Consider the following 16,252-nt stretch of genomic DNA (forward strand, 5'->3'; position numbering starts at 1 on the left):
ATCTGACAACCATCCAATTACAAGTTCAACCATACTAATTTTGCTCAAATCCGACTCTGAATCAGTGTTCACAACATCCATTTTATGAAATTGTAGAAAATTCCTCTGATTTCTCCCGAAAATGAGGATTAATTCATGGAATATAATCACAAGGGAGTCAAGACCACTTACCCCAAGTTGTGTGGAAAACTTCCTCTCAAAAATCGCCCAAACCGAGCTCCAAGGTCCGAAAATGGGTGAAAAATCACGAAACCCTGAATTTAAGGCTTTTGCCCCGCGACTTCCGCATCTGCGGTGGAATAGTCGCATCTACGGATGAAGCTCGCACCTGCGAAGGTCGCTTCTACGGCGTGTAAATCGCATTTGCGATCGCACTTCTGCATGCGTTGGGCCGCTTCTGTGCCCTTCGCTTCTGCGACTGCCTTGTCGCATTTGTGACCATCGCACCTGCGAGCCCATTTCCACAGGTGCGATCACACCAGAACCAAAAATCTTCAGCAATGCAACATGAAGTGAAAATGATCCGAACCTCATCCGAAACTCACCCGAGCCACTCGGGATCCCGTTCAAATATACCGACAAGTACCATAACATAACACGGACCTACTCGAGGTCTCAAATTACATCACACAACGTCAAAATCACAAATCATACTCCAATTCAAGCCTAATGAACTTTGAAATTTCCAAATTCTACAAACGACGTCGAAACCTATCAAATCAAGTTCGATTGACCTCACATTTTGCACACAAGTCATAAATGACATAACAGACCTATTCCAATTGCAGAATCGGATTCCGACCCTGATATCTAAAAGTCAACCCCCCGGTCAAAATTTCTAAAAATTCAACTTTCGCCATTTCAAGCCTAATTCCACTACAGACCTCCAAATAATTTTCCGAATACGTCCCTAAGTCCAAAATTACCATACAGAGCTATTGGATCATCAGAATTCAAATCTGATATTGTTTACACATAAGTCAGCATCCGGCCAACTTTTCTAACTTAAGTTTTTAATTATGAGACTAAGTGTCTCATTTCACTCTGAATCCCTTCCGGACCCGAGCCAACTAATCCGGTAAGTCATAAAACAACTGTAAAACATACGTTGAGTAGTAAATGGGAGAAAAGGGATGTAATACTCAAAATGACCGGCCGGGTCGTTACACTTACCTCGACGAAACTAAGTCAATACTTTAATTGATCTTCGCGAGTGAAGCCACCTCCAGATGGCTTAGATCTGAAATCCGCCCCTTAATAATACTACGATGGTCTACCATACTAAACAAATTTCAATCTACAATAATGAAAGACAATTGCACCAATATTAGTAACAAATTTCTAGATTTTTGGTCATTTAGGGATTTTATCAAACACCTAGGGTACATAGCATTTTACTACCTCTAGTAATGGTGTTTCTTCATCCAACAATCCCTCCTTCCTACCAACAAGAGATACTAAACCATAATTTGTCTACAAACAACCTTCTTTAGCACCATTAAAATCTTCAATGAACTCACATCCACCCAATTGTTGCTAATTAATTCATTACAAAATCTCTACAACACCCAATAATCTAGTTTAAGTATTTGTGGCTTTCAAGAACCATCCAATAAGTGTTAATACTTATTACTTGCTCACATACTCATAATAAATCCATACATGTAAGTCTAAGGGTGAAGGATTACCTTTTTGGCGAAAATCTTGCAAAACCCTCATATGAGTTCTTGAAGAAATTTCTTGAAAATCTAAGTATTTTATGTGTAGATTTCATCAATACTAGTGTTGAAATTATGTAATTTCATATCAAGATAATGGGGATTGCTTACCTTGAAGAAGAGAGGAATTGGTGGTCTTGAGTGAGTGGAGAAGAGCTCCAAAATCCGTCCAAGTGAAGTGGGAAAAATGAACCCCGAAATTGTATCTATAGGCCCAGATTTCTGGGTTTTAGATGCTGCCCGGATGCTATGGCAGCATTTCACTGCCAGTCCTTTCGGATGCGGCCCCGGATGCTTTGCATCCACAGTCTACTATGCCATCCTTTGGTAATTTGGTCATAACCTATTGTAGAAATGTCCAAATGACGAACGGTTTGAAGCGTTAAAAACTAAACTCGAAGATCTTTCATTGGATAGGATTTCCATCACAAAACACCTTATATATATATGTAGAAACCCTTATCCTAAGTTAGGTCTTGTGCCGAAACATAACAAATTGATCCATAATGACCTTAAATTTTGCACACAAGTCGTAAATGACATAACGAAGCTATTCAAATTTCCGGAATCAAAGTCCAAGCCCGATACATCAAGGTCAACTCCTGGCCAACAGTTTTCTTAAAAATATTCCATTTTTCAACTTTTGCCGAAATGCGTCGAATTATCCTACAGACTTCTAAATCCAAATTCGGACGTACGCTGAAGTCCGAAATCACCATACGAAGCTATTGACACCATAAAATTTCCATTCTGGAGTCGTTTGCTAAAATGTCAAACTCTAGTATTTTATTTAAGCTTCAAAAATAAGAATTATTCTTTCTATTAAATTCCGAATCTTCCAGAACCAAACTCGACCGCACACGTAAGTCATAGTACATATTACGAAGTTGCTCGGAACCTTAAGTCGCTGAATGGAATGTTAATTCTCAAAACAATAAGTTAGATCGTTACGTGGGCCCGAAGGTTGATTTTGTAGACTTTTCGAGCGGAGTTGAAAATTATATAAATTGATTAATTATGGGTATTAGAATATATTATTACTGGTTTGCATTTGTTTGAATAGTTTTGGATTTACGGGATTTGGTTTGAGGTGTTAGAGAGGCCTTGGAGCCGGTTATGGAACTTCAAAGCGAGGTAAGGCTCCTGTCTAACTCTGTGAGGGGGAAACCACCCCTAGGTGATGTATTTGTTATGTGTTACTTATTGTGGGGGCTACGTATACACCAGGCAACGAGATCCCGTGCGTAGCTAGATTCATTTTATGTTCGGGTAGACTTAGGTTCCCGCTATGCTATAACTGTACTATTTGAGTTGTCTCTTGCTTATTAAATTCCTTCATATTACGTTGCGACTTGAGACTAGACTTGTGTATAGCGATAAACCTGCTATTGTAGAGATTCTACGGGTTTCATGATAAGCCGAAAATTTAATTGTACTCTCCTTACTAAATTCTCCCGCATTACGCGTTCTCATCGAAAAGTTCCCTTAGAAAAAAATAAATATCTATAACTCACACGAATATTCGTGATTGGGGTCGAGGACCCATCAAAGCTTCTTATTATAATGGGATCGGGCCGTTCGCCTCGGCATGATAGATACATCTATGGTTCATGCCGTTTGACCCTCGGTGGTGTGCACACTATGATGGATCGGGACGTACGCCACGATATATTTATGTACCACACTCTCGTGGGAGCGGGCCGTTTGCCTCGGCAATAAAATAGATGTATCTATGGTTTGGCAATGTTATGATGGATCGGGTCGTACGCCTCGACATTTCTATAAAATACTCTTATGAAATCGTGCGTAATAATTAGCAAAAAGCTAGCACGTTTATGAGTTTTCCTGATTGCACTGTGACGACGTATTTGGTAAGGTCTATTAAGTATACTCCAATTGAAGAGGTAGCTAATAGATGAGAGTTTGAGTTATTGTTGAGAGGAGGATTGTACCACGCATTATATTTTCTACTAATAAGCGTCTATGTCGACCCCTTGTCACTATTTCTTTGGGGTTAGGCTAGATATTTACTGGGTACGCATTGATTTACATACTCGTACTACACTTGCTACACTTTTTGTGCAGGTACACATATGTATGGTGGTCTTTGGGCGCAGAGGCGCGGCCATTACAGGGACTTTACCGTGAGTTTTATCTTATGTTACGATCCATAGTATGCAGAGTCTCCATCAGAGTTATTTATATTTTCCTATCTAACTTATATTCCAGACAGATGTTGTATTTTATTTTATTTCCTAGTTGATGCTCATGCACTTGTGACACCGGGTTTTGGGAGTTTCCTTTAGGTTATTCATTATTGTGGATCATGTAAATATTTTTATTTACTCTCTAAATTCTCTTTTATACTGTTCAATTAAGGAAAATGATGATTTCAGAATACTAAAATAAGTAATTAAATTGACTAAACACTGTTGGCTTGCCTGACGGCGGTGTTAGGCGCCATCACGACCACTAGTGGATTTTGGGTCGTGATAGCTTGGTATCAGAGTGTTAGGTTTACTTAGGTCTTACGAGTCATGATCAAGTCAAGTAGAGTTTTGCAGATTGGTAGAGAGACATCTGTACTTATCTTCCAGAGGCTACAGGGCTGTTAGGAGCACTTCCCTTCTTGATTTCCTCATCGTGCGGTTTGATTCCATTGAGTCTTGTGCCTTTATTTTCCTCCTACTCAATCTTATGTGAGGTGAAGTGTGGGTTTTCAATTGGACATCAAGTAGTGGTGTTGATACAGCATGCGTAGTGCAGGATGATTTTTCCTTGCGTGTTCGGGCAGGCTATTGACGTCGCCTTACGGAAGGATGCTCTGTCATTTCAGCTCAGCAGTTGTGTTTCCGATGGTTTTGAGGCTATGCACCGATTGATATGATGTCCATGCGTTATTATCGCATGATGTTAGTGTAATTTTAGGGTGCTCGCTTAAGTGTTGAGGCAGTGAATAACTTAAAAGAAGGATTTTTTAGTGCATAATTTAGAGGTTCAACATTTAATTCCAGCAAAGGAAAGGCAATCGGGCTATGGATGTTCAGGTTTTGGTTGATGGAGTAACGAGACTTGGTATTTTCGAGCGTGGTGGAATTTTCATTATGATACGGTGTCGTTATCCTTGTTTGAATGCATTAAGGTTCGCCGGTGGTATGGTCTTCTTGATTTTTGCCTTCGGGGTAGGGTGTTGTGAAATGGTTCCTGAGAGGTGGTTGTCAGAGGTAGGGTGTGAAACGGTTTAGAATCGAATTGGTATTTCTAATATGGATGGCTCGAGAAAGATGATCTTCTCGGAGGTTTAGAGTTGGTGGCAATTTATTAACTCCGGTGCTACAGATAGGGAGTTGGTATAAGGCAACAGTTGGGCAGCAAAATATGAGGGAGGGAATGGCAGGAAGTGTCTCGCGGTAGTTGAATCACTAGCAGGTCAAGTATGAGCAACAAAGGTCAAAAACTTGCTTAAAGGAGATAGTCTGACCGGAGTGGGAGTGGCAGAGTAACATATAGATTCTGTGGTAGGATAGCCACGTGCTTCAAAAGAGTGTAGCACGGGTTGGGAATCATGATGAAAGGTGATTTGGCCTACAAATTTTATTTGGAGTGATGGTTACTGTACGAAGAAAGGTTGAATATGGCAGAAAGGAGTTTGTTTGAAATGAAGAGAGGTGTGAAGATCTGATTATCGTTTCAGGTACAATATGACTTGAGTTCGGAAGGTATTGTTGAACTTTCAGTTGATGTCAAAAGGGAAAAAACAAACTTACACAGCTGGTGGGTAAGCATGAGCTCAGGAGAATTTACTGATTACGTGGTAGTTGTACCTAGTGCAGCATCATTGGAAGATGTCGGTAAGGAATTCCACAGGTGGGTTATCTCCTATGAGCAGGTTAGCGGTTGTGTGATATTGATGAAGCTTCTGTGAAGAATACTACTTGCTACCCGGTAAAAGGTCGAGTGTGTGACTGTGACTGATGGTTTGGAATGTTCATGAAAAGCTTAACAAAAGACTTCAAGAAATTAGCGGGTTAACGGTGCGAGATCATGGTAATTGAGAAGGAGGAATCGTTGTGGGCTCTGCATTATGTGATGGTAGCTAAAGTTAAGTAGGGGATCCCCACCATTTATGATTGGATCGCACGGTTGTCTGCTTGTGCGATTTCTAGTTATCGGTGTGTTCGCAGATTATTTATGACTAAGAAAAGGAAATATCAAGGGTAATTCAGCAAAGAACTTGAGGGAAGCGTGCTATAGATGGCTTTACCGATGCATGTTCAGGTTTTGGGAAGACTCAGAGTTTATGCTTTGTGGATATGACGTACAAGGAAAGGAATTCAGTCGGTTGTTTCTTTGAGAGGGTGTTCATGCGCTAGCAGAGCGTTAGAGTTTAGTTATATCAGATTAGGTCGGAGTGGGTAACTCTCAACAATAGTCCTAGTGGATTCAAGAATTTAAAGTGCATCGCCTAAAGATTTTGGGACCATCGTGTGGTTAAGGACTGAGTTTTCACAGCAGATTGCGAACGGAACTTGGAATGTTCTACGTCATCGTCGGGTATGCGGTGCAGTATTGGAGTAAAGGAAGAAATAGCTTCGGATTCGTAGAAGGTCTTGCAAATGGGTGTACCAGTTGGAGATGCTATTGTGCACGTAAAAAGGGTATGAGATGACTCCTGGGTATTGAGACGATGTGGTCTGGCGATTCGGGTCACTCGGGATAAGTGCCGATTGAGTTCGTTATGTTGTGAATAGAACTATCATATTTCTAAGTCAGGTCAAGGGTAAATTGAAAGAAGTTGGGTCGGTTAGTAATGGCTGAATCATCATGATTGTGGCAAGGATCAGTTCATTCATTGTGTGAAGTTATACACGTGGTTTGTGGTTGTACGTGCGGGCTTGACATCCATCATGGCCTGATTGATTTGGGAGGCATTTGATTCAAATGGCTTTGTTGTGTGAACGGATTCCGGAAGAGTTATGACGGTTTAGATCACGGTTTGAGGTTGTATTTTCTGCGGTTTGGGATTTTAGTTGCATGTTGCATTATTTTTTCCGAAATGAGTTAAGTGAAAGGTTCCTAGCTGATGAAGTATTATTTTACTGGTAGAACAGGGGTTATGATGAATTCGTGTATTCTCGTGTAGCGGCTTGATAGGTGCAGTGAGCAGCATGAGAATTGGAAGTTGAGGACCAAGGTTGCATATCAGTGTTGATAAGAATGTCACGAGCTCGAGTGAGCAGGGAAGAATTCAGATGTTTAGGTGAGCTGGCGTTATCTTAGTGTTGCCTGAGAAAGGTGTTATGTGGAAGAGGCATTGTGTATTGATTTGCGTATTGTGATTTGCCTTACAGGATTAGTACGGTCGGTGGTATGGGTATGCGGAGTTTGATACCTGAGCGGGAGGTTGTGGGAGCGTACCCCACGGGGAAATTGTATGAGTGTGACATACTCGTCACTTGATTGTTAAAGATCGAAACCAAGTACTAAGATTTCTGGTACTATCGTTAATGTGATGCCTGGAAGGCACTCTATTCCTGTGATTGTGAACTGTGGGGGTTGTGATGGATTGAGACGGCTTGATTATTCGCACATGTGTTAAGGCCCCGTGTAGCTTGTGGTGTCATATGAGCAGGATGGCTCTCAAGATGCAGGTCATTAATCGCACCTTAGTCTTGCTTGGGTTTTGTAGCGAATGGCGCTATCCGTCTCTCCAGAGTTATATTTTTGCACTTAGCGTGTTTATGGCCGATATTCGGTATTCCGTAGGTAGAAGCATTATGGCTTGATGATTATGTCCTTATTTATTGTTATGAGTAGATCGGGTGGCACGCCGCCACAGGTACGTTATTCGGATCGGGTTGCATGCCGCAATGGAATCATGTTTGGATTGGATTGTAAGCCGCAACAGCGTTATGTTGGGTACGGTTCCCTATATCTATTCCTGCATATTCTATTTCTCGTCCTCTGAGGAGGGTTCATAACATCTGTTTGACCATTTTATTCATTGTGCGGGCAGGGTAATTCTTTCCTAGAGTTCGTTCCTCCTTATGTGTCATATTTGAGTTATAGCTTGTCGGCACATTGTTGGTGTCATACGAGATCTGAGTAAGTGTTTGAGGTGGCTAATTGTCTGAGCAGCTTGTACTGGGGGAGACGAGATTATTGGACCTGAAATTTGTGCAATTAGATTTACATAAGGTACATTAAAGGGAAAATATCGTTATTTAGTTCAGAATGAGGTAATGGTTCTTGTCAGAAGAGAGACTCCATGAATTATTTATTTGGCATGTGGTTATGAGTTTTTACACGTCTCTTTAGTCGTGGCAATATTGCGAGAGTTGGAACAACATTTATATACTTCATGAGATGTATTGCGGGCATCGAATTTGTGAAATTACAGTTGTTATGGTCGAAGGATGTTATTATGTGCATGTGAATTATGTGGGGCATGGTGTGAATTCATCAAAAGTTGTACGATCGTGTTTTGGTATAGTGTGTGGTGGTTGGTACGATGTTCATGTGTTCGAATCAGACCTTGTAAAGAAATTCAGAAGTTGGAACTTGGTTCTGAAGCTTGTTAGCTATGGTTATAGGGAGAATTTTCAGTTTGGCTCGAGCTAATGTGTTCAACTGGGATGTGGTGGCACGGGTAAGTACACGAGGTATTAATCTGTGATTTTGGACAACTCTGGAGCGGTCCTTAAAACGTTCGGGGACAAACATATGTTTAATTGGAGGAGAATGTAACGATCCGACTGGTCATGTTGAGCTCTAGCGGGTCGTTCGGCGGTTTGAGGCCTTGAGTAGATTCACTTCAGGTATTATGACTTGTACGTGTGGTCAGAATTGAATTTCGGAAAGTTTGAGATTTGATTTGGAAAGAAAATTCTAATTTCGAAAGCTTTAAGTTGGAAGAATTGACTAAGGTTGACTTTTGAGTAAACGACCTCGGAATAGGTCCGTAATGTCAATTATGACTTGTGTGCAAAATTTGAGGTCAATCAGACTTGATTTGATAGGTTTTGGCGCCGAATGTAGAAGTTTGAAGTTCTAAAGTTCATTAAGCTCGAATTGGGGTGCGATTCGTGGTTTTAGCATTGTTTGATGTGATTTAAAGGCTCGACTAAGTTCGTATGATGTTTTAGGACTGGTTGGTATATTTGGTCGAGGTCCCAGGGGCCTCGGGTAGATTCCGTATGGTTAACGGATTGAATTTGGCCTTATAAAAATGCTGGTGGTATCATATCTGGTGTAACCGCACGTGCGAGGTTTTGGCTGCAGGTGTGGAGCCGCAGAAGTGGCACTGTGGTCGCAGAAGCGACCTTTGGACTAAGCTGGGTGGCCACAGATATGAGTGTATTTCCGCATCTGCGAGCCCGGAGATTCGAAGGGAACTTTGCAGAAGCGGAAAAGGAGAGGGGCAGCTGGGTCGCAGAAGCGAAGTAGTATCCGCACATGCGGGAGCGCAGAAGCGCGTGGTGGACCGCTGAAGCCGTCACACAAAAGCGTAAAATGGTCCGCAGAAGCGGATTTCGTCTGGCTTGGAGGAAACCGCAGCTGCGATAGTTTTTTCGCAGGTGCGGAAGGTCGGCTGGGCAGATTATCTTAAAAATGGGACTTGGCCTATATTTCTTCCATTTTTCATTTGGTTGGGGCGATTTTGGAGAGTTTCAAGGGGAGATTGTTGTCAAGCAACACAAGGTAAGTGACTCCCACATATTACAAGTTAAATACATAGTTTGTATATAGATTTAAACATGGAAATTTGTAGAAATTGTGGGTTTTTGGTAGAAAACCTAGAATTGATATTTTTGGATTTTGACCACGAAATTGGACATAGAATTTGGAATAAGTTATATATTTTAATTCTTGGTGTTATGGGTAAAGCTTACCTTCGAATACTTTCGGGATCCGGACACATGGGCCTGAGGGTTGATTTTGTAGACTTCTCAAGCGGAGTTGGGAATTGTTTAAATTGATTAATTATGGGTATTAGAATATATTTTGACTGGTTTACATTTGTTTGAATAGTTTTGGATCGACGGGCTTTGGTTTGAGGTGTTAGAGAGGCCTTGGAGACGATTATAGAATTTCGGAGCGAGGTAAGTCTCCTATCTAACTCTGTGCGGGGGAAACCACCCCTAGGTGATGTATTTGTTATGTGTTACTTGTTATGGGAGCTACGTACGCATCAGGTGACGAGATTCCGTGTGTAGCTAGATTCATGTTATGTCCGGGTAGACTTAGGTTCCCGCCATGCTATAACTGTACTATTTGAGTTGTCTCATACCTATTAAATTCCTTCATATTACGTTGCGACTTGAGACTAGACTTGTGTAGAGTGATAGACCTGCTATTGTAAAGATTCTACGTGCTTCATGATAAGCCGCGAATTTAATTGTACTCTTCTTACTAAATTCTCCCGCATTATGCGTTCTCATCTAAAAGTTCCCTTAAAAGAAAATATATAACTCACACGACTATTCGTGTTTGGGGTCGAGGACCTGTCAAAGCTTCTTATTCTAATAGGATTAGGCCGTTCGCCTCGGCAGGATAGATACATCTATGGTTCATGTCGTTTGACCCTAGGCAGTGCGCACACTATGATGGATCGGGTCGTATGCCACAACAGGATTTATGTACCATACTCTCATGGGAGCGGGTCATTCGCCTCGGTAATAAAATAGATGTATCTATGGTTTGGCAATGTTATGATGGATCGGGTCATACGCCTCAGCATTTCTAGAAAATACTCTTATGAAATCGTGCGTAATAATTGGCAAGAAGCCAGCATGTCTGTGAGCTTTTCCTGATTGCACTGTGACAACCTATCTGGTAAGGTCCATTATGTATACTCCAATTGAGGAGGTAGCTACTAGCTGAGAGTTTGAGTTATTGCTGAGAGGAGGATTGTACCACGTATTATACTTGCTACTTCGTTTATCTTCTCTGATTCACATCTGTTTACTTCTATTGTATCTGTCTTATTGGACCACTAATAAGCGTCGATGTCGACCCCTCGTCACTACTTCTCTGGAGTTAGGCTAGATATTTACTGGGTACACGTTGATTTACGTACTCATACTATACTTGCTGCACTTTTTGTATAGGTACATATATGTCCGGTGGTCTTTGGGCACAGAGGCGCGGCCATTACAAGGACTTTACCGTGAGCTGCATCTCATGTTACCATCGATAGCCTCCAGAGTTCCATCAGAGTTATTTATATTTTCCTATCTAACTCATATTCCAGACAGATGTTGTATTTTATTTTATTTTCTAGTTAATGCTCATGCACTTGTGACATCGGATTTTGGGGTTTCCTTTAGGTTATTCATTATTGTGGATCGTGTAAATATTTTTATTTACTCTATAAATTCTCTTTTATACAATTCAATTAAGGAAAATGATGATTTTAGAATACTAAAACGAGTAATTAAATTGACTAAACATTGTTGGCTTGCCTAGTGGCGGTGTTAGGCGCCATCACGACTACTAGTGGATTTTGGGTCGTGACACATGGAGAGTCGAGCCACGTCCCTCCTCGTTCACCTAGCTCCACCTCGCAAAAAATGGCTATTGAGGAATCACTTTCCAAGTTCAACATTCAAAAGGAAAAGTAATCCACTTCAGTTGCGGCATTATCTATCCAACAATTACAAGACATGATAACAAGCACCATCAGAGTTCAATATGGAGGACCATCACAAAGTTCGTTGTACTACTCTAAGTCGTACACTAAGCGAATTGATTGTCTAACCATGCCAACCAATTATCAACCACCAAAGCTGCACCAATTTTATGGCAAAGGAAACCCAAGGCAACATATTGTCCACTTTGTCGAGACTTGTAGCAATGCTGGAATGCATGGTGACCTTTTGGTAAAAAAATAGTTTGTTCGTTCGCTGAAAGGGAACGCAGTTGATTGATATATTGACTTAGAGCCCAAGTTTATTGATAGTTGGGAGCAACGTGAGATGAAATTCCTCAATCGTTTTTTACAGTACCTGAAGAATTGTAAGCATGATAAAGTTGACAGGCACCAAGCAAAGGAAGGACGAACCCGTAGTGGATTACATCAATCGTTGGAGAGCGTTAAGTTTGGACTACAAGGATCGCCTTTCAGAAATATCTGTTGTGGAGATGTGCATTCAGGGAATGCACAGGGGCCTTTTGTATATCCTACAAGGGATCAAACCGCGAACTTTTGAAGAACTTACAACACGAGCTAACGACATAGAGTTAAGCATCGCAAGCCATGAAAAGGCATCTCCATTTGCTGATCAAAAGGAGTTCAAGAAAAATATTACATCAAAGAACCAAACCAAATAATCTATGGAGATGAAAGCAACTCCTGTGAAAGCCACGACTAAACAAAAGGTGAAGGAGGATAATACCCCGAGTCAATATCCCAAAGAGGAGAAACGTCGTCCAACCTTGAAGGAATTGGAGGCGAAGGTTTATCCGTTTCCAGATTCAGACGTACCCATGATCCTTGATGAATTGCTGGCCAAGAAAGTCATCAATCTACCTGAATCAAAAAGGCCTGAGGAAATTAGTAAAGTTGGCGATCCGAAATACTACAAGTTTCATTGCGTCATTAGCCACCCTACAGAGAAATGCTTCATCTTAAAGGAGAAAATCATGGCTATTGCAAGTGAAGGAAAAATCATCATAGATATGGATGAAACAACAGAAGCAAACCATGCAAGTGTAGCACCCAAGGAAAAGAAGCGTTCAAGATTGCAGGACATGTCAAGCAATGCCTACTTACAATTTGGAAGTTTTGAGCATGTTGAAATTGATCTTCCAAGGAAAACTCTTGAAGGTTCACTCGATCTAGGCAATCAGTCCAAAGATAATGATGATGAGGGTTGGACTCTAGTCACTCACAAGAGGCGAAAACATCAGGCAATTTTGAGGCTACGAATTCCTAAGCCAAGAGCGATAATGAGCAATATGGATAAGCTACAACCACCAAGAATTATCAAATCTTCTATTAGCAAGAAGATTAAGGGTGCCTTATCGCCGAATATCCGAAAGTCCATCACATTGCATGAATTCTTTCCTGGAAAATTCCTCCATGGAGGTCACGTTGATGCAACTCATGTAGTTTCTAGTACTGATGAAATAAAGGAAAGCAACGATGAGCTTGCTCCAATGAAAACACAAGAACATCATGATAAAGAAAAAGTTGTCACATGTTGTGCAACAATTTCCTTAACAGATGATGACCTGCCGATGGGGTCTAAGCCACATAACAAACATTTGTTCGTTGTAGGGCCATTCGGGAACAACATGTCAATCGAATACTTGTTGATGATGGTTCAGCTGTCAACATCATGTCGAAGATGGTTCTAACAAAGCTTGGGATCTCTATCGATGAGCTATCCAAATGTAACCTAACAATCCAAGGTTTCAATCAAAGAGGACAACGAGCCATAAGTATGATCCACCTAGGATTATCCATTGGTGAGATGAAGTCAAACACCTTGATTCACATCATAGATGCTAAAACATCATACAACTTGCTGCTTGGACGTCATTGGATTCATGAGAATGGAGTGGTATAGTCTACTTTGCATCAATGCCTGAAGTACATAAGGGATGGATAGATAGTCAAAATTGATGCAGACACCAATCCCTTCACTAAGACAGAGTCATACTTTGCAGATGCAAAATCCTACCTAGAATTCTTGTGAATCTAGTGTGGAGAAACCATCATCAGTCGACGAAGCTGATGTCAAGTCAGAAGAAGAAAATGACGCTCAATGGACTACCACCAAGATGCCTAAGAAGAGAACTAAAGAAGTCTCCATTAAGCTATCATCATCTAAAGGTGACATACAGATAAAGACTGATAAGGAGCATCTAGTTTTCGCTATGTACCGCATGAGCGTCGAAAGAAAGGGCAACCTTTGTTACAGGAATGTACTCCAAAGAAGCAAATGAGTCACAAAGTTATCCAACATTTAAAGGAGCATATGCCTGTCCCAGTTGCACAAATCACATCCGTGACTTGTGAGTCTACTAAAGGCAATCTCCAAGCTGATAAAATTAAAGGGCACCTTGATCCTAAGGCCTTCATACTACTTGAAAAGTCTGATTACGACTTCTCAAATCCATCAAGACTAGGAGAACTCAAATATGAAGTCATTGGTGAAAAGATACATGGGCTTACTGAGTCCCAAATGAGATTGAGAAAGCAAGGGCACTACGTCATCACTCCTAAGTTTGGGTTAGGATTTAGTTTGGCAGAGCCTCTTTGAATTTCATCTAAGAGAAGTAAAGAGATAGCTGCATCACTACACACCTTGGCAGAGAAGACAAAGGAAGTTAAAGACTAGAAAATAAAACTACGGGCTTCAGTGTTTGAGTGTATTAGATGATCAACACCTCGTGCCTCAGTGTTTGAAAGGCTAGGTCACAAAAGTGAACGTGTACCTCCCAAACATCTAAAGGGAGTGGCCTCTATCTCCAAGACCTCCGTATTTTGTTGCTTGGGAACTACAAAGAAGTCACCATCTAGAAATATGTTGTCAAAACATGAGAAGCATAGTCATTGTGATGTTGCTGACAAGGAAATCTGTAGTGCTTTCCCATCATGTATGAAGAGGAAGTCCATTTTGTCAATATCTACAGATGGTCCGCTGAAGGTAAAAAGAAGTACCATCGTTTACTCTTGCCAGCCTCATAGAGAAACAAAGAAAGAGGAAGAAGCCATGCCGACAATCCAAGGAAGTCAAAGAGAAAAGTCAGACTTTGTGGAAATATCTTATCACATAACTATGGAAGATAGCCCATGCCTTGACGTTGATGATGAAGCACACGAGGCTCCCCCTCACCAGGCAATCAACTGTAGATGAGCATAAGGAACTCAATTTAGGCACTCCGGAAAATCCACTCCCCACCTTCATTAGTGCGCTTCTTACGCCTCAGGAGGATGACGAATACTCCAAGTTATTGACCGAGTACAAATATGTCTTTGCTTGGTCATATAAAGAAATGCATGATCTTAGTCCTAAGGTAGTCGTTATTCATTTAGGGATCAAAAGTGGAGCATGCCCTGTCAAGCAGTCACAACGCTTGTTTCAACCCGAGCTAGTACCATAAATTAAAGTCGAATTCAACAAGCTCATCGAGGCGGGATTTATTCAAGAGGTGAAATACCCATCATGGATATCGAATATTGTACCTATCAAGAAGAAGAATGGTCAAATATGTGTTTATGTTGACTTTCAAGACCTGAACAAGGCATGTTCGAAAGATGACTTTCCGCTACCAATTATTGAACTCATGGTTGATGCTACAACTGGGCAAGAAGCTATGTCTTTCATGTATGGGTCCTCCAGATACAATCAAATCAGAATATCTCCAAAAGATGAAGAACGTACTGCTTTCCGAACTCCAAAAGGGATATACTGCTACAAAGTGATGCCCTTTGGTCTGAAGAATGTTGGTGCCACCTACCAACGCGCCATGCAAAACTTCTTTGACGACATGCTTCATAGGAGAGTTGAATGCTACGTCGATGATTTGTGGTGATATCACGACCCCAAAACCAACCGTCGTAATGGCGCCTATCGTGGAACTAGGCAAGCCAACTACTCAACCAAGTCACCAAGTAAAAACTTTGAAAATAAAACAGAAGCAGTTAATATTTAAGAAACCATTTAAAAACAGAAATAAAACAACTACGCAATACGAATCCCTCCAAAATATTGGGGTGTCACCGAGTACATGAGCATTTATGTCAGAATATAGTCTACTACAATGTCTGAGGAGTAAAAATTGAAGTACAAATAAAGATAATGAGGGAGAGTCAAGGCCTACGAACGCCATGCAACCACCTCGATAGTCTCCGAGATATCAACTCCTCACTCAGCAACCGCCGTAAACAGAAGTACCTGGATCTGCACACGAGGTGCAGGGTGTAGCGTGAGTACAACTAACTCAGTAAGTAACAAACCCTAATTGTGGGCGGAAAGTAGTGACAAACTCAACCGTCACAACTCAATACAGAAAATAACGGTGTAGCAATGTAGACGTACTTTCAAGTTCGATAGATATCTTAAAACATTAAAATGGATCAATCTGAATGATATGAAAAATATAACTCCTCTACGTCTACCATGCCAATGCACATGCTGTATATGATGCACCAAGCTGACAGCCTCATGTGCTCACACTCTCAAATACTCAATCACTCGGTACTGTATATGGCCCAAACGGCCCAGGAAAGATCCATCCCGGAATATATACATCACAGACCATCAGTCACCTAGTACCAAGTAGGGAAAATCCAGCCCGTAGAGAAGATCCATCTCCAGGTTTAAAATGCTTCGGACAAGATCCATGTCTAGGGAAGATCCACCCCTCAATAATATAAACTGCGTTCACTGGGGGTGTGTGCAGACTTCGGAGGGCTCCTTCAGTCCAAATGCTATCATAAATCAGTATAATCGCTGCAGCGTGCAGCCCGATCCCATAAATGTTACCCATAATCAGGCCCTCGGCCTCACTCAGTCATCAAT

This window comes from Nicotiana tomentosiformis, chromosome 12 (assembly GCF_000390325.3).
Source record: "Nicotiana tomentosiformis chromosome 12, ASM39032v3, whole genome shotgun sequence".
NCBI classification, from domain to species: domain Eukaryota; kingdom Viridiplantae; phylum Streptophyta; class Magnoliopsida; order Solanales; family Solanaceae; genus Nicotiana; species Nicotiana tomentosiformis.